The sequence below is a fragment of the Aphelocoma coerulescens genome, chromosome 13 (assembly GCF_041296385.1).
Source record: "Aphelocoma coerulescens isolate FSJ_1873_10779 chromosome 13, UR_Acoe_1.0, whole genome shotgun sequence".
NCBI classification, from domain to species: Eukaryota; Metazoa; Chordata; class Aves; order Passeriformes; family Corvidae; genus Aphelocoma; species Aphelocoma coerulescens.
Window position 1 is genome coordinate 10111544 of NC_091027.1, and position 25958 is coordinate 10137501.

Consider the following 25958-nt stretch of genomic DNA (forward strand, 5'->3'; position numbering starts at 1 on the left):
CACAGACCATTTCAGTATTTTGCTTTTTTCCTCTTTATCTCTTTATTTCTATATTTCCAATAGGATTTCTGCCCAGATGATTGAGTTTGATTCCATGTGTTTTTCCAGTAGCTGTTTCAGGAGCTAAAATCTGTTATCAAAAATGGCACTGTTTTGACATTTGTACAACTCTGTATTGGTGCTCTGTATGTTCCCACTGAGCAGCTGCAGGCCTGGAAAGACCTTCAGCACCTGCTCTGTCTACCCATCTCTGCCTTAAATGCTTGTAAACCAGTGGCAAGAAGAATGGAATCATCTGTGTTCAGTAAAGAAAATATTTATTTTCTAATTTTCTTTACAAGTCTTAATATTTCATGAAGCCTCAGTGAAAAAAACATGCCAGGTATGGGCTGCTTGGAAGTCTGATTCAGAGAAGAAACACAGACGTAGGTTACATTGTTAAGGTCAATGCTGTAACAAACATCCTGCTGAATAAATGAGTACCCATGGTTCAAACCAGCAGCTCTTATCAGAAATGAGTATTAGAGCATTTACAAGCTTTTAATTATTTGCCTTCTGCTTTGAAAAATATCTTGACATGTCCACTTGGTTGATGCCCCTCATTATCCATGGGATCTGCCCTTACTGCCCGCAATTCCCTGGGGCTGATCCTGACTCAGAGTGCTGGTGTGTGAATGTGATTCTGCAGATGTGCCTGGCTGGGCTTTCCTTGCCTCAGGGTGGCAAGAGAGGGGCTGATCCTGAGAGCCATCTGGTATCACCAGAGTTACTGATGGAATGGATCAGTTCTTGGGTGCTCACATTCCCCAAAGGCAACTCAACGCTCCATGTGCACCACCATCTTCAGAGGGGTTTTCATAAAAGTGCTGCTGATCCCTGCATAGTCAGGGGTATGATGAGCTGAAATTGGGTAAATATAAGTAATTACAACCAGCTAGTGTTCTAGGGCAAACTGGGCTTTACCCAGTAATTGTAGGTATTGCTGTCACCAGTGTGTGTACAGTGGCGCATATTTTTATTTTACTAGTAATTGAATGATAGATCATGGCTACTAGCCTGTGTATCTAGGAGAAAACAGATAAATTAGGTTCTTCTTGAAGGGTTCTCTTACAAATAGGAGACCTGATCACTCTGTAACCTTTAGAAAACAAATGGTTCCCATTGCTGGAGATTAGCACATGCATTAGGAGCTCATATAACCCAGCATTCACAGCAGTTTGGATGAACACGTTCATTGGTATTTATATAGAGTTTTGAACTGATTGAATGCGCCTGTGGAGAATGTAACATCATGCCCCAAAGAGCAGTGCAGCTCCTGACCCCCTGCAATGTGCCAGTGAACTGGACTCCTACCAGCACAGCCAAGTTCTGGGAATTCAGTTATAGTAAAACCTGTTTGTTACTATATTTCATGTTTTTACCAAGGCCATTGCACACTGGAGTTGCCCAGACCCAGCCTACCAGCCCGCCTGGGTGGTGCTCTCCCAGGTGAGTCCTGTGGGGTGTGATATGAGTGTTATCTCAGCTCCCTTCCCCTTTAGTCTGGCCAGAACCGCAGCAGGGCCACCCTGCCTGATGCTGCCTTTGTCAGAGAAGGAGCTAACCTGGTGCCCCAGACTTGTTTATATCAGCTGTTAGATGGAAATTCTTTTGGACTCTGGGTTGGATTTTATGTTTGAGATGGAAAACTCTATACCATTATCCTTCCATGTATCTTCCTATTGAATTTTACAGTACAGAAGACAGAGGGAACAACCGGTTGGATTAAATAAAGTGTTTTACAGATTCTGCTCCAGAACCTTTGCTTGATCTCTCAGACTTCATATGGTAACAATATTGATTTACTGGGGACACCTAAGCCTCTAACAGAGCTCAGAGAGGGATCTGGACCTGCCTCTGATGCTCTGGTACCTGCCTGCTTTACATTGGGCAGCAGGGCAGGGAGAGATACATGCGAGAAACCACAGCCTGCCCTGTTCTGGGTCAGCTGCCTTAGGATGCCCTTTTGAGGGATGACTTGGGACTTTTGGGAATGTGCTTCGTGTCTTCAAGGCCATAAATAACCTCTAAGATGTCAGGGTGGCATGTAGTGGGGAAGAAGAAGGTCCTGCCTTCCTCTTTCCCTACACTTTCCTCTGTGCAGCTTCAGCCACACCTGGACAGGCTGTCTGCAATGTGTGAAGAGTTCACCAGGGAAAAACAGGCATCCCTGTCTGCTGTGCAGAATCCTATTCTGGTTAATACCCACCACAGGAATCACAAGATCATCACTCAGGCCAGTGGCAATCTGCTGAAAACAAAGGGTTCCTTAATAGTCAAGATAAGCAGATAAGGCACTGCTGTGCTATTTAAAGTGCAGTGTTTATGCCTGAATAAAGTTACTCCAATTTTGGAGCAGAGTGTTTGCTGGGAAAGCTGTATTTACATTCCACCCCAGGGACTGAAGCGCCCTTGCACACTTTCATGTATCTCCTTTCTTCAAAGTCAGATGTTTCACCTACAGCTTCATTCCTGCCTACAATTACAGCAGGCAGCTCCCTTCAGTCCTTTTGTAGCTTTTTTTTGATTAACAGTGGTGGCAGGCACAGAGGTGGCTACGAGCTACGTCTGCACCTCATTACCTCACTCAAAAGAAATGTTGTGTGCTTTGGGACAGCCCTGTGAGTTAGGAAAATGGTGATTTACAGATGGGGAAGAGAGACAAAGAGCGGGCGAGCGCCTTGCTCGGGATCCCACGGGATGTTGGCAGCAGGGAGTTGTATTTCTGTCTAGTGCCCTAACCACTGATCCATCCTGTCTCCTGCTTTCGGGCGAGAGAGTCTGAAAATGCCATTGATTTGCACTTTCTAGGTCTGGGGAAGAAAGGTAGGGCTGACTAGACTATACAGGGAGACATGCAAAAATAAACAGAAGACAATAAACAGCATAATGTAAATTAGCTTTGTAAAACTTTAATAATCTAAGATGCTATTTAGAAAACACAAGCAAGGAGATGTCTGTTAAAAAAAAAAAAAAAGAAAGATATGATTTTAACCAGATAAAATCCCTTTAATTAGTCTGAAATTCTTGCCTATGTTTTATAGCAACACACTTCCATATGCATGCCAGAAAGTCGGGGAAACATGGAAATCATTGTCAATTTGCAGCATTCACTGCTGGGATACAGCAGATTATTTCAATGAAGGCTAGATAAACTCTGTGTCTGTAGAAAACCTTTCTTTGGTGGTCTCTTTGCATTGACATCTTCTACCACACATCTGGTTTGGGAAGGAATAAATGAGCCTATGCTCAAGAACCAGGCTGTTTATATGATGCAATATTTAAATGATTTTTGTTTTTCATAAGTCTGGAAAAGTAATTGTCATCTTGGTGGCACTGGTTATAACACTGAATCCCTCTTGTTGTTGTGGGTGAACCTGGGCCACAATGGAAAGCAGTATTCTCCAAAATAGAGATTTGTTTGCCCTCACTGATATGGGGACAAGGCTTCTCCTACATCTGCTCAGCACCAAGGCGGTCCTGAAGGGAGTTTTGGAGTGTACCATGACATAGGCCATGTGGATTAATGGTTGGAATAAAAGTCACGAAATCTCTTTGTTCATGGAGATGCACAAAAATGGATGATGGGGAGTGCTGGGACCCAAAGGTGTGGGGCACAGGAGGAGCTTTGCACCAGCTGTGGAGTAGGTTCAGGGCAAGTGTGTACTGGGGAAAGGAATGTTCTTGCATATTTTCCATTGCACTAACCACAGGCAGTTTGTTTTCAAGCAGTTCTGTTATTGCACTGTGGCAGGAATGGGCTGCGTGTCCCTCCCATTGCTGTGTCCCAACCTGACACCCGAGGCATGTGGGGGCTCTGGGGCTGAGAACACAGTGCTGGCCGGGGAACCAGGACAGGAGCTGCAGATCCTGAGGGCACCTGCTTGCTCTTGCTGACACCCTGCCTCTAATCTCGAAACATTGAAGGTGTTTTCCCCAAATCTCTGGTTGCCTCCATGAGGTGTTTGTTTGGCCCAAGCTTTGCTGCCGAAGGGGGGACACCAGCTCTTTCCCATCCCAGCTTCCCCAAGAAGGGTGGTGCAGCCTTGACCGCAAGCACCAATTAACCACCTGTAAATTAGTGCTAATTATATTTTCCCATCAGGTTTTAAAGCCACTGTGGTGTTTGCAGTGACAGTGGACAAGCTTGGGTGTCACCTGCAGCAATCAGGCAACTTTTCAAGGTCGTCTTTCTGCTGTGCAGATGCAGCACAATGAGAAAAAGGGGTGATTCAGAGAATCCCATGGTTTGGGATGCATGTTGGCTTTCAGCTCACAGCCCAGGGCCTAGAGCTGGCATAAAGGGGGAAACACAAAAGATATATCACAGCAGGGAACCCCCTGCCTTCCCCACCAATGCCCCGTGATTGGAACATGGGGAAAGAAATTTCCTTTTCTGTCTCAAGTTCTTTGCTGCCTTTGTTTCCAGGTGGCTCCATACATGAATGGTCTTTTGGTCTCCAGTTTTCACAAAAATGCTTGTACAGCTGAGAAAAAAATCAGAGCACAGCTTTGAAAAGAAATATTTTTTATTTATACCTTCTAGCATAGTATTTTTTTTCATAGCCATACTCTCCACAGCCGAGTCTGTGGTTCTACCAGAAGAACTGTTAGCAGCTGAGGACACCTCCATCCTGGGGAACTCCCCTGGAGCACCCTATATCCCCGTGAAAGGACCCACCCATGTCAGGTGTCCCCTTGGTGGCTGTTCCCTCAGGAGAGTTCAGGGCATCCCACCTTATTCCAGAGAAGAACCCCAGTGCTAAACTGGGGTATTGGCAATGTCTGCTGTCAGGGGTTATATGGCCTTGGAAGAGGCAAACCCTTGATTTTCCAGTCACTTACCGGCCTGGGTAAGAGAAGAGCTGTGCAAATAAATGCAGTGTTTAATAAAAGTGAAAACTGACAGAACTGGGTATTTCACACTCACTGTAAAATTGAAACCTGAGTTTTTTGGTTGAAAAATTCACTGGCTTTTTTTTTTTTTTTTTTCCATTTAGACGTGAGTGATTTTTGAACAAAGAGAGGAAACTGTTTAGAAATGAGTAAAATTGGTGCTATCATTAAGCAAAGGGGATTTGCAATGGGAATAGCTCAGTTTGTGCTGACATATGTGTGTGTGTTCCCATGTGAGAACTCAACAAAACACACGTTTGGGGCTAAGCATTAACTAATGTGTTTGAGCATCACTCATGAAGGGAAGGTGAAAATGCTCTGCAGATGCACTTGACAGCTGTTTGCCAAGTCAGAGAAGATATCTTTTCCTTTCTACATGCTCTTGAACTGTGGTTTTGTAAATGTTTTTTTGTTGGGCAGTAAGGCCCCTCACTACAGGAAAGACATTTGTAGAATCAGAATTGTTAAGGTTGGAAAAGACCTTTAAAATCACCCCATTCAACAATGAGGGGCTGGAGCATATCCAGAGAAAGGCAATGGAGCTGGGGAAGGGTCTGGAGAACAAGACTGATGAGGAGCAGCTGAAGGAGCTGGGGGGCCTCAGCCTGGAGAAAAAGGAGGCTCCAGGGGGACCTTTTTGCTCTCTATAGCTCCCTGAAGGGAGGTTGGAGCCAGGTAGGGTCCATCTCTCTCCCAGGGAATAAGCAATAGGACAAGAGGAAGTAGCTTCAAATTGTTCAAGGGGAAGGTTTAGATTGGATATTAAAGAAAATTTCCTCACTGAAAGGGTGGCCAAGTCATGGCAAAGGCTGCCCAGGGCAGTGGTAGAGTCACCATCAGTGGAAGGATTAAAAACATGTAGGTGTGGCGCTTGGGGACATGGTTTAGTGGTGGGCTTGGCATCAAATGGTTGGATTTGATGATCTTAGAAAGCCTTTCCAACCTAAACAATTCTGTGATTCTAAGAATGCTCTGTCCCTCCAGGAATACTTGCCATGCTTCCTTTGCATCCCATTCAGCCATGAGTACGGGAGTGTGGTTTACAGTAGTGGTCTGAAAGATGGGATTTGCTCTGATTTGCGCTGATCTGAGGCTCAGCACAGATCACCTACATCCCCTTTTGTCTCTCTGAGTGCAGAGCCCTGGCCTGCAGTGCTCACATTATCTGACTGATGGGGCTGCACTTTGGGAGAGAGGAGAATGTTTTTGCTGGATTAAGGAGCTAAACAAAGCCCAGAGTCAGATAATAATTACGGATCAGTAACCCTCCTCTTTTTCAGAATTACCCACAGGTTTTTTTATCTTTCCATCTTTGAAAGAACATTATTTTTCCTGTACTTTTGCAAATATTATCGCTGTTTCTCTACGTTTTCTGTCCTTTCCAGACATTCCCCTCTTCTCATCATGTTGCGGATATATTTAACAGAAGAAAACCCAGTGGATTTGTTGTCTGCTCTGTGGTAATGATGGGATCACTTAGCTTTGCTCAATGCTGCTCTGAAGCAAGTCAAGAGGGAGCACAAGCCTAATAAAGATCAGGTCACAACATGCACATGGATTTTTGAAAAATCTGGGTATTGTAGGGTTTTTTCAAGTTGGGCTCCTTCTCATGTTTTAGACGAGAGTGTTACAGTGACAAGACAACCAGATGTAAATGAACTCTTGATTTTGAGATGACAAAGATAATTAAATGCCAGGAAAAAGTTTCTCCTCTGCTGCCATTTATTGAAAAATTTACATTTTCTTGAATGCATCCTTTAGGTGATTAATAAAAAACAAAAGACAAATCCAATATCTGAAGATGTGTCACACTCATATGAAATGAAATAGGTGAAATAGGTACATGAACCTGTTCATTCTCATATAACTCTGATTTCAGGAAAGTGGCAGAGAAGCCTTTTGGAGGATAAAACATCCCTTACACGAGTATTTGCACAGGAAACAAACCAAGGTAACCAGGTACAATCCAATTCCTGCTTATCAGCATTTATAGATTTTATGGGTTATCTGTAACCACCCATTTTTACTGAATTCAAGATTATTTAGTGGACTGCCATAAAGCTGCTAAGGTGTTACTTTGAATGTGGTGTAAACCAAGAGCTCGGAACAGAAATGTGTTGGAAAAGCAGTACAAGGGCAGTGCCCAGGTGGGTCACCAGCAGCAGCTCTTACACTGGGCTCCTCCTGTGCTGGGACAAGTGGCAGAGCAAGTGAAATCTCTCCGTGGAAGATTATCAGCTCCATTTGGGAATGTCAGGGGGATCCCACAGCCCAGATTACACTTCATCCCAGCCTAAGGACACTGGAGGTGCAAGGGAGCGGGCATGGGGAAATGAAGAAAAACAAGAGTTTATCAGCTTCTAATGATGATGATGCAGAAATAGCTCATTTCACACTCACACCAAGCAGGTGAATTCATTCACTCTTCTATTTATCAGTAACCGAACACCTCTTGGTGCTCTTGCCCACAACACCAATTACATTAGTTCTCATTCCTTAGAAACAAAAAGCACTAATCATTTATTTCCAACCCATGCTCCCAGCTGGAACAGTTCCTGGGTAGTTTGGTTTCTGTGAGCACTGTCACCACCTAGTGGCACCTCCCTCTTGCTTTGCGGGGGCAGCTGTTGCATTATCCTCCTGTAGGCTTTGCCCCAAGGTCACTCATTTCTCCCCTTTATCACCGCGGCTTTGCCAATTGGCAAGTTAAAAGCCTTCAGGTGGGGTGGCAGCTATATCTGGCATATTTTCCCTCTGCGCCTGCTTGGGACCAGTTCAGTCTGGTTGAACGTGGAGGATTTCTATGGTCAGGTGGCTCCGGAAGACTGGATGGTTGTGTTTAAAGGTGTTTGAGTGCCGGAGGAAAAGGTTGTGAGAGACTTTTGTGCTCTTGAACACTCAGGCTATTGCAAAGTGGAAATGTTGTGAGTTGTGACTAGATAACATATAACTACTAGCAATAACACAGCAGGGGTATGTTAATCATACAGCCATGATTGTGTTGTTTAGTGGTTTGATTCAGTTTACAAAGGAAATGTAGAGTGAAGACACCCCTTGCTCACTGCTCAGGTCTCTGTGCCATCCCCCCCCCGTGTGAAACGTTTGCATGTCAGCATCAAAGCTGAGCGCTTGCTTTTCTGTCTAATGCTAAAAAAATTTGAGATGAGCAATATTGTGTGTTTATCCTGATTTCCCTCCTTTGCTCTGTCCTCGAGGCCCTTAGTGGGTTCTGTGATGTCCCAGCAGGGGGCTGAGGCATTCAGAATTGCTCCCACACAAGAGCTGGAGGGTGACACAACTTGTTGTGTGATGATGCCTTGATTTTAGAGGGGTTGTTTCCATGCAGAAAAACAAGCTATGGACCCATTAATCAAAGCAGAAATTTTCCATTACTGAGGCTGAGAAGGCACAATAAGCAGGACGAGGGTTGTGGCACTCTGCCTGGCATTGTGGGTTTCTCAGAAATGATTTTCAGCACTATAGACCCACTCACTTTACATAATAATGTAACTTTTAGGCATTCCTCCCCCCCCCGCCATGTGCAGCTTTGGTTTGAGTTTTCCTTGGTTGTGAGTCACTGGTGGGCTATGGTGTGTGCATCATCAAGGAATCCATCCATCAGTCCTATTGTGAAAGCAAAGCCTGGGCTGGTGGATGCATCTGTGTCTGCCTTTCCCACAGACACCATGCAAAGCCCTGAGGAACTGAGCTGCTTGTAAGGCACTCTCTTGCTTAAGAGAGGAAGGAGTCATAAAAGTAGTGAGGAAAAAGGTAAAACTCTTCAGTGTAGTCTGGGTTATCTGGCAGCCTCAGCAGAGCCCCTGCAGCTCCCCCCCCCCCCCCCCGCTCTTGGGTGTGTAGCTCAGTTTAGGAGAGACCTTCAGAAAATGGAAAGGCACTTGGGCTTCACTCTGTAACTTTTCCCACCACCAACACCTGTGCAGCTGCAGGACTGAAAGGTCTTGGCTCTAAGCAGGCAAAGGGGATGTGGGTGGATCAACCTTGGGAGAGTCTCATCCCCCCATGAAATGCCATCAAGGGGCCTGTGCGCTGCCCTAGTTTGGCTTAGAACAGCCCTGCAACCTTAAATAATGCCCCTGGTTGTGTCTCATCCATAGCAATGAACAAAACTTCATGTGGTTTTCCAGTTTCCAAGTTTTAAATTTAAAAGATGCTTTTCCCTATCCCTCTGCCTCTCCAGCTCACAAGTGCTCTGTGAGCACGGGAGAGAGCAAATGAGGAGCTGGTCTAAGAAAAATGAAGGTAACCACATCTGAAAACACAGGAGCATAACCCTCACAAAGAACAGAAAATGAAAATGACTGCTTTTCAACCAATTAAGCTAACTGTTGGGTTTTTTGTTGTTTTGCTCTTGGCTGGAGCTTGGAGCTAATGAAGCACAGTGAAACAGCAGATAGCTTTTTTGGAGATACCTACTGCTCCTTCTATGATCATTTGATACAAACTGCTGTAAGAATTGTGTGAGTGCTGGTCAAAATTTGAATTAAAGTATAAGAGCTGAACTATTACAAATTTATGGCTATATTGTATATGTGACTTATAGGGCCAGATCTTTCATAGTGTTACTGATGTCTTCCTGGAGCCAGCGTTGGATATGTTGTTGTTGATAAACTCCTAAGAATGGCCCAAACCAGTAAATGCCAGTTCTTCTTTCCAGAATATACACGAATTTCTCTTCAACCAGAGTGGAATGTGTGCAAATATAGGAAAAGTTTGGGTGTTAAGTAACTTTATATTGTGCTGTTAATGCTGAAGCTTTGCAGCATGTTAGGTAGAACTACAGCCTGGTGGAAATCAGTGGTAAAGCTGTTGGCTTCCCTGGGACACCTTCTGTCCTGCCCTGGGAAAGGCACCGTGCATCCGTGTGGGGAGGGGATGAGACCTGTGCTTGGGCAAGGTGTGGGGACCTTGAAAATGGCCTTTTTTATTATGTTGTCATGGTATTTGGGAGGAATGTGTCTTAACAGCATTGATAGCACGTTCATATTTTTTCACCTCAAAATCTCAGGAAACAAATCAAAGAAACAACTCACTGTTCATTTTCCCTTTATTGACACACTTTGAAAAAAAAGAAAGTGATTGTATTCAGGAAACCTGCTTCTGGGGTATTGCCAGTCAAAATATTTGGCAAGCCCAGTCCTGATTAAAAGGCAGCAAATGGAGGCCAGTTTATCTCCAGGAGCAATTCTGAGTGCCGTGGATATCATGCAGAAGGGGAACTTACGCTCACCCAGCAATCGAGGAGGGTTCCTGTTCCATTTCAGCTTTGTTCCTGGAAGGGCCAAATCTATCTACAGGTTGCCTTAAATACCTAAATAGCTGATAATAATCTAATCAGTTCTGATCCCTGCCCTTTGCACTGTTCCTCACTGAAAGCCAAGTGCAGTGAGCTTTGGTGGGGCTCTCTGGACCCAACATGAGAGATTCCCTTGGTTGGTTCACACAGCAGTGGGTGCTTAAAGCCAAAATGTAATTAGCTATTGGTATTTTACCAGGATTCTGTGGTCAACTACTGTGAGAGGTCATGAGGTCTCCAATGACCACAGGAACATGGTTTTGCATCCCATGACAGGTGTGATAAACCTTCAGCTAATGTCTCTGTATAATGTTTGGGCTTTGATCTCTCTCTACAGCCATCCTTTGCACCCAGCATAATAAACCATGTCTAGTGCACAGGAAAAGATCCACTAACTCCTTCTGCTGACTTTGTCCAAAAGAGCAATTGGACACCTACTCTGATACTTGCTTCTGAGTTTGTGAGTCTTCACACTGGTAGATTTTGAATTCATCTATAGAGAAACAAAGACTTAAACTTTGCCTTCATGCTCCATAAGAAAAGCAAAGCAAAAGGGGTATAATGTTTTACACAGGTGTTCTGTAGAATCTGTTTTTGCATCTTTTGTGAGAGGAAGTTTGGGGCTTTGGCTCAGTTTCAGCTGAGCTGTTATTACCACAGAGCCAGGGTACATCTCTGGGAGAGCTGGAGCACGAAGGGCTCGGTCAGGACTTGCACAAATGGGTGATGGACCTCAACCATTAAATGCAAGTTCTGACAGCGTGGGTCAAACTCATGTGTGTCAGTCTTTGGGTTCCTCCTTTCTCATTCTCCTAATTGGGCTCATTTTCTGTTTAAAAATAATTGGCAGAATTTTACGATGTGAAAACAAAAATAAGGCAACTCCTGCTGAGATCTGTGAAGGCAAAATGTTTTCATGTGCTTTGAGTTCACATAACAAACCTTTCTGTCAAAAGATGGGTTAAGAGATGCATTTTGCTGTGACATGCTTTCAGCCGGGTGTTATAAGGGGCTGCTTTCTGGGACTGGAAGAAACAGGACTTTCAAGTTTAGATCATGGAAAGTGGTGTGTGTAGTGGTGCATTGTAGATCAGTCAGGACTGAGGGGGAAAAAACCCAAAACAACAAAAACCCCCAAATCCCAAAGTGGAAAACGACAATTCTTTCTCCCCATTGATCTCCAAATAGTCAAAAATAAGGAAAATCAGACAAAACTTTTTTTTCTTGTCATATTCTGGAGAATGAAATGCTGGGCATGACTTGGCAACATGCCTTTTCAGCCTGGAAAGCCAACAGTATGCTGGGCTGCACCAAAAGTTTGACCAGCAGGTTGAGGGAGGTGATTCTACCTCTCCACTCTGTCCCCCTGAGACCCCAGCTGCGATGCTGCTTTCAGCTTTGGAACCCCCAACATCAGAAGGATGTGGACCTGCTGGAGTGAGATCAGGGAGGACACAAAGATGCTCCAAGGGCTTGAGCAGTTCTGCTCTGGAGCCAGACTGCAAGAGCTGGGTCTGTTCAGCCTGGAGAAGAGAGGCTCCAGGGAGACCTGAGAGCCCCATCCAGTGCCTAAAGGGGCTACAGGAGAGCTGGAGAGGGAATGGGAACAAGGCCATGGAGTGATAGGACAAAATGGAATGGCTTTAAACTGACAGAGGGCAGGGTTATAGTGGGAAGAAATTCTTCCTTTTGAGGGTGGTGAGGCCCTGGCACAGCTTGCCCAGCGAAGCTGTGGATCCACAAGGTCAGGCTGGATGGGTCTTGGAGAAACCTGGAAGGTATCCCTGCCTATGTCAGGGGGCTGAAAAAGATAACCTTTAAAGGTACCTTCCAAACCAAACTATTCTATGATTTTAGAAAGCTTTCTTGCCACAGTACTTATGAAATGAAGGAGAGAAAAAAAAAATCATCTCCCAACACTTGGAGAGAGGATTTAATACCAAATCCTGGCTTACCAATTAAGCTGCAGTTCACCTTTTTGCCAATTGTTTGCTTAAAAGTAATCTGCATGGAGTTGATGTATTTTAAAGCCTTCCCAGCAATCCACTGGGAAATTAAAAAGGAGCAGGGAGGAAAGTTAGTGGGCTGATTGGACAGCAACAGTCCTGGACAGGATCACAACCCAGGTGACTACAAGACCGGGCAAAGACCTGCAGTGCTTGACCCTGTGCTGAGGCAGGGCTTGGGGCATGTCTGTGCTCACACTGAAACCTGTCTGAAAATAGGCAGCTGCCTCCTCTGTTTGCTCTTGTTCCAAGGAAGGAGCAGGCTGTGCCACAGCCATGTGTGGTCCAGCAGGGTCCAGCATGCCCTGTGGTGAGGTGCCATGGCCAGGAAACGCATGCTCTGACTGGCAGATCCACGGTGTGCTTTCCTCTCTATCTCTAGGAGAAAGCTCCTGTCTGTGCTTAACTAAGGTCCTAGCAGTTATTTGCAGAGTATTCCTTATTCCATACCGTCCCCTGAATCAATTCTGTGAATGACTTATTTCTGAGCAATTTGTGGGTGTCTCTGGACTGTAAATTCATGTTGTTTCCCACTGAATGTATGTGTTGCACAATATACTTCTGCTCCCTCTTTAGGAGCAGGTATTTCTAGGTTCCGGTGTCTGGTATAAGGTTCGACTTGATCAACTGGGAAATGTGCATTTTGCTTTGATCCTGAAATATGGAATTATAATTTGCTCTCTTGGTGACTATTCCCAGTGGTGACTTTATACATTTAGGCTTGGAATTTCATGGGGTCTTAATGGAGGAAACTCCCTATAATGAAAATATTCCCCCTATATATCCCTTCTAGAATGAGTCCAAGGGATAAGGCCGAGTAGTTCTTTGAGTGTCCTCTAAAAACTCCAACAAAAATATATGGACAAAACCAAGGAAAGTGGCTGTGTAACTGATGGAAAGATATTAGATTAGCAATGGAAATAACAATTCACAATCTGGGAGAAGGGAAACATTACCCAGTTATTCAATGGGCTGGTCTAGGTGATACGTTGTACGTGCCTTAGATGAGGGTTTTACTTTCATCAGAGTGAAATTTGCTGCTTTGCCAAAGTCACAAGAAATACCCTTTTTTCACAGTTTAAGGGGCATTTAAGTGAAATGTAGCCCTTGTGTTGACTCTGATGGTGAGTTTCACTCCAAGTTAGCCCTTAGAGCTAAAGATTTATGTCATGTGAAGAGGCATCCAGAGACTTTGGCCACTCCTAACATACACTGCAACCCCTCAGAGTCCCTCTGACATCCAAGTATTGGAGGGACTTGTAGAATTTAATATGGCTATGAAGATTCTGCTGGCTTTATAACCATTGCACAAATAAGGCTCATACAGAATTCTACAGGATGCATCAGGAGAGAATATAAACAAAACTCCATGGTTTTGCAGCACTTATATAGAAACCTTGTAATGTTTAATAGTTCTGCACTGCTTTCATCCCCATGGCATGACGGTTTCCTACAACCAGTGCTTTCACATGGGGGAGCTGAATAGCTGATGCATGAGTTTATGGAGGTATTACCCCTCTGCCTGCATCCTATTGGAGTTGCCCATGAATTTGCACTCTCTTCCCAGATTTTGGATGCTGAAGGCACTGCTGTAGCTGCTGCAATGAAATTTTAGCTGAGAAAGAGGAGAAAAGGTTGTGGAATATTTTGTGAGGTCTAGATCCAGCCTCGAACTGCAAAAGCCTTGATGATGCCTTGGCACTGCTATTGCTCTGCACAGATGTCAGCTGCCAGATTTGTTTTTATCATATGAGGAAACAAACTCTTTAATGAATGAAAACAGATGCACAAGATTGTGTTGAAAGTAATTTTGTAAAGAACACAACACAGAAACCTTGGAAAAGGCACCTAAAAATATTAATGGAATTTATTCTTGGCAGTGAGAAGCAAATACGCATTATGCAGATATTCTCTTTTAACTGCACTATACTCCTTCCTGTAGGAGTGTAGGACTCCAGCATGGTTCCTCATCATCCTATGTAGCTCATCATGGTACACTGGCCATGGAAGCAGGTCCCCTGGATATTTTGTTCACAGAACATAAAGATCCAGAAACACAAGTAGTTGAGAAGATCAGGTCCTCCGACAGGAGGTAGAGCAAATGTGAGTTAAAGCTTGAAATAAGCCAGGCCCATATAAAAGCTTGCACAAACAGCTGGTTTCAGTTTGGACAATTCCCACTGACCTGAGTGGTTTCTCCAACAGTACCTACACGGATTAGTCAGTACAGGCTGCTTGTCATCCACAGGGCACCCAGCACATGTTGCAACATGTTATTCCATGAAACAAGCCAGTTAAAACTCTCTGAGAGCTACTGAAATGCTCCTAAACTGAAAAATAAGATGCCTTGTTAAAATTGGATTGAACCAGAAGATATCTTGCCACTTTACTGCCCAAATCACTTTAAACTTCTTTGATGCTCATTTTATTAATACAAAATCAGATGAGAACCCACTGTAACTGGTTTGGGGTTTTTAATCTCTGAAATTAATGATTAACTTTTCCCTAAGAGACTTATTTTCACCTTAATACAGTCAGGAACTGCTATTAGAACATGTTGCATTGACAGCCTTGACTGCTGGTCAAGGCGTGGTGCCACCAGCCCAGGTTTGCAAACGGACAGCAACGACATCTGGGATGGAACAAGGATGGGCGAACACAGCCGATGCCATTCCCAAGTGGGACTAGCATAAGAATATGGGAGAGCCAGAGTTTTCCAGGTGAATCTAAAATGAAATTAAATCATTTGTGTTTGCTTTAATATAGGGATGTCTGATATTATCTGTCTACAGCATTAGTCTGTGCTGCTGCCTTTGAAGCTAATAATTGGCATTAGGGTGGTGTGTTAGTTACCATGTTAGGCATGAATTTGGAATGAATCTTAGTTATCCAGACAAATGGGCATTTTCATGGTATTACCCACTACCACATGATGTTACATATTCCTCATCAGTGGCTGTGCTCAGGTTTGGGCATCGTTGGGGTTTGGAGCTTTTCCTTAGCTAATTAAGACTTGTGAGAAGGGCAGAAATATTTGGGGTGTTGGAGAAGAAAGGTTAAACCAGCAAAATATGGCAAGCTTAGCCAAGAGATGCTTAAGGTGGTCATGGCTTGTGATGGTGGTGGGACTCAGCACTGGGGATGCCACCATTCATTAGTGCAGTGTGCGGAGTGGCAATTAGGGATGGGGAGAAGCCAAATGCAGATGAAACATCAGGATGTACCCTTAAAAAAAGATCTTTAAAGCCCAGGTTACTTTGTTGAAAAGTACATTGCTATAAATCCCAGGGAGTTTTGGTAGAGAGCAATCCCAGTGGGAGAAAGGCAGGCTGGAGAAGCCCAGGAGCTATTCACAGGCTTTGGTTCTTTGGTTTTGGGTGTAGCTGTTGACTCCATTGCAATGGGCTTGCATTAGGGATGAGTTGGATCTGTTTAGTGCAATGGCCTGAGTTCTTTGGATTGTGAGTTCTTAGATGATGCCCACAATGGAATTTTAATTAGGAAAGTAAGAAAGGTTCTGCTGGGAGATGGGTAAACCACAATAATTACTGGCAGTGAGAAAGTCAGCAAAGAGCAAGTAATCAGGGGATTTATAGAGGTCTTATTGAGAACTACCTAAATTCCAGTTTTAAGGATACCTGTGAAATAATCTTTCATAAGCAAAATTACCTAAAACAATAGCAATTCCACTCCTCTGCTTTATCCAGTGTTCAGCTGTACCTACAAGCTTTAATGAGTACATGGATGAGGATCAAACTGGCTGTGTGGCCACTGAATGTGGAATCACCACAACGCAGAATCTCCGGAAGAACCTCCCAAGGGATGCTGATTCCATGCTAATGGCCATGGAAACTCCCATGCTCTGGCAAGGTAATCAAGATGCACAAGGAAGTTTATTTGTTTTGCTGGGTAATAGAGCCAAAAATCTCTCACAAAATGGCAAATTGCAAAGTATAAAAACAATTCTGAAGGGTTTTTATTTCCAAGTGCATAATCTCTCTTGAAAAAAGATAAGTGAAACTTCAAAATAAAATGACACTTTACATTTTTCTTTAAGAAATAGTGTGTAGCTTTGCTCTTCTGTCCAAGATTCTGAATACTAAGTAACCTGACAAGGAGATCATTGCCAAACCAACATAACACATCCCGTGCTTTGAGTTCAAACTACCATGACCAATTTCACATGAAAATGTTCTTGGCATAGCAAAATGCTTGCTTGGCTAAATCCAACCTTCTGCTTCTGTCTGCAGAAACAGCTGCACAAATTCCCCTCTGCCACTTCTGTGTATAAGAGGAGGGTCCAAAAGTGTCACTCTGTACTGGTGATAAAACTTTACCTTTTCTCCATAGGTCAGTTGATGGGATAGGCAGACTTGCCACACACACAGTTCTAGGCTGGTATGAGTATGGGATGCCTTTACTGGACAGGCAATGACACCCACTGCTTGACCTGGAAGACGTGTCTGGGCTGGGCAGTATCCACACCTACGATCTTCTCATGGGAATCGTTCTCTCATTGTACATAAGGGCTCTTCATGGCTTTTGTGGTATCGTGTGTCTCAATCTTGTGGAAGTAGCTTGGGAGAAATACCTAAAAAGATCATGCCCTTCCTGTTCTAAATCCCTCCTCTGTCCCTGGCTGAGCTTTGAGTCACACTGTTCAATCAGTAGAAATGGGTTAGGCTTCTCAGGTGTGCTCAGAAGATCAAATCTCATTTCCTTAGACTCTGTGACCCTGCTCTGCCACCTGCTAAGGTCACCTCTCTGTGTATCAGCAAATGGGGCTGCTACTGAGGTGGAGGTTTGTGCCTGTAAGAACGAACCCAGAATTTGCAGCAGATGTCTGTCTGAAAGGATCCTGGCTCTGACCCCGGAACTCCACAGCCCCACACAAACTGCTTGGGGCCAGACTGCCAAGGTGTTTAGGTGTTGGTCACCTTTTAAAGGCTGGTCTTTAACCTCTTGATCTTGTATTCATAATGAAACAGGAAGGATAGCAGGAACTTGCACTTTCTGATGTGGATTTTGCTAATTAGCTCAAGTGCTTCTATAACACTTAGTGGCTCTTTAAGGCCATGCATGCCATTAGTCCAAACTGCTTACTTGTAACGGGGTAAACAGCACTGGGAGGCCACATGTGAACACCAGCAGGCTCCTGGCTGGGAGTCTGTCAAAAGCTGCTTTTTGTGCCCAGTGCATGTGGGAAGCAGATTTTGCCATGGTGCAGCTGTGTGTTCTGCTGATGTGCAGTGGTCGATGAAAGCAGCAGTGCTGAGTGATCATCACAGACAGCATCTCACGCTGCTGCTGCTGGAGGGGTATCCAGTGCCCCATCCATTACTTGGAGCTGCAAAGCCGTGCTCCTCCCTGGCTTGTTGGGTGTTTTTGGGATAGAGGGGAGAAGGCATAGCCCAGGAGGTGGTGGTATGTGGGTACTTGATGCCACCCTTATCCAAGGAAGAGACCTGATGAAACATGTGTCCAGCTCTGCTTAAATATTTCTTGATCAAATTGAATGGAAACTGTTCATTAGCTCCTACAGCCTGCAGAGACCATTTTAGTTTCAATTAAGATCTCCAGTCTGACTAGTGCAGTATAAAAGGGCCTCAGCAACCCATGAGCTACTCTAAAGGGAAAGGAGGATTTGCTGTATAAATAAGGTGTGTGGCAGATGTCACAGGCTGAACACATGACTGATCTATGAAGCTTTTCTCTGCATCATTAGAGTTTGTATTACTGCTAAGCACAGAAAAACAGATAACTCCATTAAGTAGTTAATTGAATATACAGAAGTAAAAGAAAGAGTAGGAGGAAGATGTAGGTCAAGTGCTTCAGGAAGATGCCAAGCAAATGTTCAAAGAACCGCAAGGTTGCTTTTTACCAGTGTCAGAGGTAGCTGCATGTAGTTTGGCTGTTGGTATGGAATTAATCTTGCTCCTATTAGACAAAAACTTAAAAAAAAAAAAAAAAACTAAAAAAGAAAGTAACACTATGTGGTGCTGCTGGGAAATGTGGGGGAACTTTGGTACAGCTTGTTGGTGTTTCTGTTTTGGAGAGCCCTCTTACAATGCTGTACTCATAGCCTGGAATGTGCTGCAGTCAGTGTTGTTCTCCAGAGCCATCTCCATCCCTGCCCAGCTCAACCAGTCTTTATTCCTGCTTGTAGGAGCATAAAGAGCTGGAGGCAGAAACTGCTGTCCCTTCCTTTTTAATACTGTGAAAGAGTAGGATTTTATGACTGATTTTCCTGATTTTGGAGGTATTAGAGGATGTTTGTGACTCTGTAAGAAACTGGGGAAATTTGGCAGACTGGGAAAAATCTGCCACTAAGTCATTTTTAGATGAGAGGCTGAACAAAAGAGCCTTTAAATCTTGAGGGACCATCAGACTAACCCAGAAAAAAATCCCAATTCTAACAGCAAGGGTACTGGCCAGCAGTGTTCCAGCTCTACTGTTTGATCTCTGTCCCTGCTGGCACCAGCTGCCTGCTTTGTCCCAGACCAGGGGTTTGGATCCAGGTTAGTCACACCATGCCTCTGCCAGGCAGCTCATGTGGTTAGGGCTGGCAGGCTTAGCCTGAGGAAAACCTCACCAATGCAATAACATTATTTGGGGGCTGGAGAGACCTGATGTTCATAAGTGATCTCTGCACAGACACTGCTGCCTTTGATCAGGAAACCCACTAAACAGCCATCATTAAAATGAATTACTTTTTCTTAGTCTGACTTAAAAAAACCAAACTAAAAACATCCCCAAAACACTCCAACTCCTTTCCATAAAGCTAAAAGGTTTTAGCCCCTTTGTTTTCGTATGACTGTTTCTGAAAAAGGTTGTGAATGTGACTTTGCACAGCAGGCTGCAAGAGCTGCCTCCATTGCATGTTCTTTGCCACATAAAGAGCACGTGTTTCTTCTTTCATGAAGGGGAAAACCTTGTGTTATGTCTCCTGTGACCTACTTGGCTGCGAGAGCCTCTGTGCAGAGCAGTGCTCTGCACCTTGGCTTTTATGCTCTGCTGGTTGTATGGCTTGTAGAGGTACAGTTTTGTGTGGCTCTTGCCAGCCCTTCAGCTGCTCAGTCTCAGCCTGGACTGCGCTCATGGCATGGTCTCTGGTTAAACCCTGCTGTGTGCTGACTGAGTGTGGGCAGTGGAGTGAAGAGTAGAGATGTGGCAGAGCTCAAAAGCTTCCCCTGGACCTTGAGGCTTTGAGCTGGACAGAAAAGGTAGTGAGGTGGGAGGAACAGGGCAACCTCTGAGTTGCTGTGCTGCTTCAGATGAGCTTGTTTATACCAAAGGAACTAAAAGAAAGAAAAAAAGACCCAGGTTAGGTTAAACTTGGATTGAAAGGACTGAATATTAATGCCACATGTGTGACCTGTGCTGGGTTCACAACCTGTTCCCATTTTGGGGTTCATGTGTTCATGGCCATGCTGCTGCAACAGAGAGCCTGTGAACAGGGTACCTTCCAGGAAGGCTGGGGTGTGAGGGCTGATGTTTGTATCCATCCCCAAAACCAGCATCAGAAAGTAAGATAGTAATAATAGAGTAAATTAACTTTTAGTTTTTTCTTTTCTTCTGCCTTCTTCCTCTGCACACTGAAGACTCAAAGAAGGAAGAGTTTGCAACCTGGGAAATGCCATCCATGGTTTTGGAAGTGATGAATGGGAGTTTTACCCTTTGAGGAATTTTTAAATTGTAATCTCTGAATTACAAGATTAAATTTAGAGCAGCTACAGGGATACCCATCAAATGTATGCTACCAGCAGTGCAAATCTTACTGGTCCTAAAATGGTAATGATTTAATTTCTTTAACTCTTGTCTCTCTCTACTAAGAACTACTAAGAAGGAGTTAACTAACTAACTCCATTAAGAAGAAGAGTTATGACAACCAATCTCCCCAAGGAAGGCAGGAAAGCTAAAGCTGAGTGATGTTTTTCTCTCTAGAGCATAAGAAGCTGATAATTGGCAGGATACATAGTGCTGGCCATAACATTTGAGAGCTTTGCTAATTTTTTGGCTGCTCTTAATCCCATTCCTGCACTTCAGAGTTCAAGTCTTGTTGGTGAAGTCCTGAAATTTATTTAAAAGGAGACAAGACCTTATGAAATCAGCTGTCAGTCACAATTTTTTGGAGGCCATTCCATTCATCCCATTTCACCCTCCAGTGGAGATCTGGTTTTGCCTGCTTTAAAGCATTTCCTATAACTCTGCAATAAAGGCAGACTAAGATCTTTTCTCTCTTGTGGCATATCCTAGGCTGGAACATATGAGGTGGTGGATACCTGGGAGAGGACAGCAGCTCTGAAATCAAGGGGGGGAAAACAGGACCAGGCAACAGCTCTGCTGAAGCTAAATCTGTACAGAGATGTGGTCTGCAACTGAAGACGTTCAAGCAATGCTCCTCTTGGTGGGTGTTTGTGGACATGGAGCCAGGCTGTAATGCATTTGGTGTGTTTAAAACCTTGCAGTTAGCTCAGAGTGGTGCTGAAGGTCCCTGCAGCACAGCTGTTGGAGGAACACCAGCCACTGCTGGAGACCAGCAGCACCCTCTCATGGGAGTATGCAAAATGAAAGAGGAACTATCTCTGAGTTTGCAGCTTGCCAAATCCTCCGCGATCTTCTCCAGGAGATGAGGTTTTTGAAAGTGAAGAAGAGAGGCTGAAGTCCAAGTGATGGAATATCCCTTGTTGCTGCACTGAGAGGACAACTGTCATGGGTGGAATAACCCATGACAGAAAGAGGAAAAGTATGATCCCAGCTTGGGTGAAGGAACCCAGCCTGGGCCAAGAGGATGCAGACACGGAGAGACACCACCACAGCAGAGATGGAGGGACTATCAAAATACGAATGCAAATAGGGTATTTATGGCTTTTATGTTGGCATTTTATGAGCACCTTAATGTCTTGCCAGAAACAATGCTCTTAATGTTAAAAGAAAAGCTGCGGGCCATGAAAAGTGAGCAAGAAAAACTCGGGGCTTTCAGGGATAAACTTAAAGAAATATGGGAGTAGGTGTATAGGGAAATGAGAGATAAAATCAGTAGTTATTTCAGGGGAAAGGGGTTGAAAGTGAGCTGAACCATTCATCTTACTAAGGAAAAAGAAGGGGATTAAACAATTTGGGGAGGATCTTGGGGTGCCTTTCATATGGCAGATCTGTACAATGCAGGACTTGAAACAGGGAAAAGTCAGGTTACATCCCTGAGATTCAATATCCCTGAAAGCCAACCCCTTGGGGAGGCTGAAGACAGGTGTGAGAGAACAGATTCCCAAAGGGGGGCTGCCTGCAGTGAAGGCAAAACCTGATTCCTTCCTTTCCCTGCATCTCATGCTTTGAGAAGGTATTTCTTGGAGTAGGAGGTGGCTACAACCATCCTGTGTGAGATGTAATTGCCTTGAAAAAGGTTGAAAATACTCTGCAATCAAGGAGGGTAAATGGAAGCATGAAAGATGGAGATGTTATTTGTAAATATGGAAACTTCTTTGGATAAGTTGGACACCAAACACTTGTGTCACAGCTTTAATTGAGGGTTTGGGATTAGCAGAGCCTGGGCTGCAACCTGGTCAGTCCCTGTGCCCTCAGTGTGTTACTGCTCTGAGTGACAGTACCAGCCCAGCCATGGAATCAGGTCTGAGCAAATGTCCCTAGGAAGCAGCTGGATTTGCGGCCTTTGGTCACTCTCCATCCTGACCTTCTCATCTCATTTTCTCTGCTGGAGGTGCTCTGAAGCTGCCCATCCCACTGAGCTCTCGAGGAAGTGCCTCTTCACCAGCGCTTAGCAGTGAGTGCTGAGGTTCTCCAGCCCTCACCAGTGTGACATGAAGTGGCCTCAAGCCCACTGCCACAGGAGAGGCTCTTGGCTCTGGGGCATCTCCAGGCCCATCTCCTCCCCAGCTCAGATGGGAAACTCCACATAACTTGTTCTTCATCCCAGCGACAAATGCAGCATTTAAGCGTATTGGCACAAGGCATTTCCATTTTTAATTGGATGGTTATTCCCACATCCTCCTTCAGACAGTGCCCTTCAAACCCACTTCCAGTAATTAAAATGGTAAATGTCTGCCCTTCATTTGCTGCCTCTGGTGCTTTGTCCCTATAAATCCTATGCAATGCCAGGGCTTTGATCTTCAATTAACATGTTTTTAGAAATCTTGGTGTTTCTTCAGATTTAAGCATTGGTGCCTTCTACTGGTGCTATTTAGTTCAAAGTTATTAGTTCATCTAGTTATAGAGTAGTTATTGTTTAGTTCTTGGCTATTTAGTTATACTACTTTTACTGAGTGTATTTTTTGTACATGTGCACAAAAGAATATATAGACTTGAACACAAGCCTTGCTACTATTGATTTGGGTTATTTTTGGCTCTGGGTTCATATCAATCCTAAGCCTGTGCACGGAGAGGGCTGCACTAGCAGCCAGGGGCTGTCAGACACGGCTGCCTGTACAGCTTTGCTGGTGGCCATCCTCGTGGCTATGGGCCCTCAAATCTTGCTGAGTATTTTTGGTCCTGCCCGGAGAACTCCCAGTATATGAAATATCAGCATCACTAGATGGCACATGTGAGCTGTTCTTGTCTGACTAGCGGAGGATAAGCCAGGCAGTGAGGTTTCTTCCCTCAAAGTTATATTTTTCTATACTTCTGTGTCTGCTTCTGGCAGCAGGATGCATTTAATGCATCCACACCTGCCCTGTAGCCCCATTAAGTACTGCTCTGTTATCCAGTGTGGTTCTGCCACCTCCCTGTTCCTGCCCTTTCCATCCCAGGGATGCACTCAGATAGAGCTTTTACTTTGCCATCCTTCATGAGAATGAAATATAAACCCAAGAAATAACATAATAAATGAAGAAAAATCATTATAAAGATGATCTTAGCATATTTCATGAACTGTCTTTCTATAAATAATTGCTTGTAACAATATTTTATGAATTCTTTGTATACATAACTGCCTGCAAAAATATTGACAATCAAAGTCTAAAACCGTAGAATAATTGTAGTCTAATGGTCTTTGCTGGCAAGGGACAGGGGGGTGGCTGTCCCACTGCATGGCCCTGAGCATCTGGTGCCCTTCCCCTGAGATATCTGTCCCCTGCTGTCACTACAGGGGTGACATGCATCTAAGTTACGGCCTGAAGTGGCTGAAACCAAGTGTCAAACATGCTCCTAAAGTGCCCTGGGCTGCTGTTAACATCTGCTGCCTAATGGGACCTTTGTTGCGAGGAATTATGCTGTTTGTTGGGTGCCTTGTTCAGGGCTTGGTGTGCCAAGTATGGAACTCATGGAGGAATTTCCTTCGCTAAAGCTTTCAATTGAAGTTTAGGAGCAAAGATCAAAAAGAGGCTTTTGGACAGACAGAAATAAAACATTTTGATCAAAAGAGAATAGAAAATGGTAGCACTAATTACAGTCAATGGAATAGAGGCTGATGTGTGTGTGTAGGGAGCTGGGGTTTAATGTCAGCTTCTGCCTTTTCTTTCATAATTAAGGCTGTCATACATGAAGTCCCTAATTAGCTTGGTCTTTGCATATTAAGTGCTTTAATTAATTAATTTTGAGTTAAATATTTTTAAATTGAATGTTAAAATTAACCCATCAGCCCAGGTACACAAATCAAGTTTTATTATTATGGTTTTCACTTGTTCAAAGCAGTTTATTTGCACCCTTCCCAGTAAAAATTCTCCAGTTAAAAGTTCCCCAGTTAAAATCCCTTTTCAAACATTAATCACTTGTACACCATAAGAGTTATCTTTCCTGTGTTTACTGTATACTTTTACAAGTGTTTTAAGATATGTTGGATGTATTTTTTGGTGTTTTTACTTGTACTTTGGTTCCAAGGCAAATTTCCAAAAAAACTCAGTTCTTAACAGCCAGCAGCTATTTTTAGCCCCATAGCCACCACCCTGTAGGCAAGTACCATAGCAACTTGAATTTTAATGACCCTTATCTCAACTAATACTACCCCTCTGACAAGGATGAGCCATTGGTGGACAGAGATAATCTGCCAAAGGGAAAACACCAATCACTTTAAACTGGAGGGGTGGGCTGTGGGCGGGCTGTGGGCAGACAGGGGTGGAGCAAAGGCACTATAAAACAAGGGGCAGAGGGAGACACGCCCCTTTCTCTCCAGCCTTGCTGAGGTGGAGTTCAGTGCTGGGAAAGCCTACTCCTATTAAGGAGCCTTTAGAAGTATTTTTACCAGCCAAAAGCCGGCCTAGCACTGTAAGCCCTTTTTCTCTACCTGAGGTCTAGTGCTGTTTCAGCCAGAAGATCTCAGATCCCTGCACTCCTGGGGCATACCATCTATCGAGCCATAGGATCCCAAATTTTTATATTTTGCTAATTTTTGTAATTTTTCTTTTTTTTCCGTTTTTAATAAATTATTTTAATTTTTAACTAAGAGTTGTCTCATTTCTCACAAAGGCTATTTCCACGTGGTGACTGATGTATCTCGGGGCTAAAAGGAAAATCACCTTTTCCTTCTCTAGGGTGGAATAAATCAAAGGGCAGAGTTTCTTGCAAAAGAGGAAATCCACATCCTTACAGGATGCTCTGCAAGCTGCTGTTACTGTCCTACTCTGGATTTTATCCAGGCTGGATGCAGCAAGGAAAGCAAATATCTGCTGAGCTCTCATGGTTTGCATTCCTGGGAGATGGGCTGCTCCCAGCCTCAGCAGAAGTGCCAGATATTGGGTAATGCTTTGGCTTGTGCTTGGGAAATAATCGTGTCTGCTCCAAATTCTTTTGGGATCTGTGGAAAGGCTACACTGAGCTCAGATGAGTGCAGTGAAGCATCTAAACTATTCTCTTACCTGTGTCTGAGCAAGTAGGTGGAGATTTTGCCCTGATCTTCCCTCTGAAGTGGAAGGGAAGCCCTGCTCACCTCTCCCACACGGACTTAATTTGTAAGATCTTTTGTACCAATTTTACCCTGCACCTGCCTTTATTTTTCTATAAACACCAAACCAGAAATTTTAAGGATTCTTGGCTCAAGTCACCCACTTCTCCTCCCTGCAAGGCTCAGTGGGATGACCTTAAGGCAACCAGCAATGCTCATCACCAGCTCTAGAAAATATTTCTTTAGGAATAAATCTCTTTTTTAGGCATTTCTATAGGTGTAAAGAGGGTTGAAGGAGAGCTCCCAGACAGCACTTTCTGTGAGATCCTTGGCTGGAAAGTGTGAATTGTAAGGATCATAAAGAGCCCCCTTCCAAGTGATAGATGTTCTCAGCAGTGTGGCCCAGCCTGCTCCCCCAGCAGGACCTGTGTCCTCCTTCACAGTTGAGCCATCTTCTTTCGTCTTCCAGAAAAAACAACCCCTCTTTCCCAGAGCAGCCCCCAGCTTCTATTGCAACCAGCAATTTGTCTTGTGCTAATGCAGCCCTCCCATTCCTGCCCGGGATGGGATTACAAGTGCACTCAATACCCAGCTTTAATCTGATGCCAGGACTTGCTTGCAGGGCTGTGAAAGGCCTTTTCTCTTGCAGGCTCCTGATCACGTTGTCTTTCCTCTCAAGTTTCTGGTATAACATCCCTACTGTTCTTTTCAGACAGTTGTTGGCCGGTTCTGATATTCTGACTTTTTTTTGAAGAGGAAAACCCATGTGTTGTGGAATGGAGATGAGAACTCTGGCTACTCCTGTATAATGCCAAGGATGGGCCTAAACCCTCACTGAGGTGGGAAGGACCCATTGGCACCTTTTGTC

General features: G+C 44.2%; 1 long non-coding RNA gene across 4 annotated transcripts in view; it reads left to right on the forward strand.

The window, feature by feature from the left end:
* Positions 1-24648, forward strand: part of LOC138117963 (uncharacterized) — a 52312-nt gene extending 27664 nt beyond the window's left edge. For 2 of the 4 annotated variants that reach the window (XR_011154928.1, XR_011154925.1), the window contains exon 5: positions 64-6881. This is a non-coding gene — a long non-coding RNA (uncharacterized lncRNA). Of the gene's footprint in view, positions 1-63; positions 6882-15965; positions 16129-19859; positions 20050-20514 lie in introns of those variants that run through there. The other 2 variants (XR_011154927.1, XR_011154926.1) reach the window with 2 other exon arrangements.
* The last annotated feature ends 1310 nt before the right edge of the window (positions 24649-25958 follow it).